Genomic DNA, 1,169 nt, shown 5'->3' with positions numbered 1-1,169 from the left:
TGTCATTATGCGATAACGTCTTCCATTAAAGTGAGCACGAGACCACTTATCATACCCAGCTTCAAATAGATACTAAGCAATGTTTGCATTAATCCTCTCTTTCTCAGTCATGACAATGTCGAATTGAGCAACACGATATAACTTTACAGCATATACAAAGATTTTATGTATATAAACTTTCTTAGAATTCGACCTCAGATTTTGGCCAAGATGATACATTCAAATATCGTGGCAACACTCTTTTTTATGCTTCCATTAAGATCTGAAATTAAAACCAAATCTTTAATATTGCCAATTGAATCTATTAGTATTATTAAATACCACTCCCATGATGCATCATTCTCGCTATCACCAATGCCAAATACAAGTCAATATATTTGATTTTCACCATCCATGCATGTAGCCACACATATGGCTTCTTTATATTTCCCTTTTAAAAATGTGCCATTGATTGTAATTACTGGTCTAATAGTTGAACTGAACCCTCTCAGGCAACTACCAATAGCATAAATAAATACTTGAAGTGATTTGAGCCATTAGACTCAATGAAAGTACAAGAACCAACTTTTTTCTTTTCAATCATCTTCAACTATACTGGTGAACCCGTTGCATCTGTCCTTGTATGCTATCTTGCCCTTCATGCTTTATGGTAAATAATATCATAACTGAAATGCTTTTAGAAGTCTCTCATGATTTCCTCTACTTTATATATAGATGAGGTACCTTTAAATTTATATTGAATTATATGCACAATCAATTTTGTGGATGCTTGTCGATGATCTCTTTGATTCACACTAAATGAATATTTATGCGTATTACGATACTTTCTAATTTGAAATTAACTTGAATTCTTTATTTTTGTAGCACGAATACCTCAATAACAACTATTGTCTACACAAGTAACAATCGAATTATTCTTCCTATACTTAACTGTTTTAAACTGAAGGTGGTTTTGTAAAGCAAACTTACAGAGCCTCGGTTGCAACTCTTTTTATTTATGCAAACACCTTATTTACCATGAAACCATCACCGCCACTAACAATTTCATTACTCATAATGTTGTCGATACATTGATATGCATCATTAGTACCCGTGGTGTTACTAATTGCAAGAAAACTAATTTTGCTTCTAGGCACATAAGTATTATTGGCGGTTGGCTCAACCTCATA

The sequence above is a fragment of the Citrus clementina genome, unplaced genomic scaffold (genome assembly GCF_000493195.1).
Source record: "Citrus clementina cultivar Clemenules unplaced genomic scaffold, Citrus_clementina_v1.0 scaffold_9, whole genome shotgun sequence".
Taxonomy (NCBI): domain Eukaryota; kingdom Viridiplantae; phylum Streptophyta; class Magnoliopsida; order Sapindales; family Rutaceae; genus Citrus; species Citrus x clementina.
Note: the sequence above shows the minus strand (reverse complement) of the source record.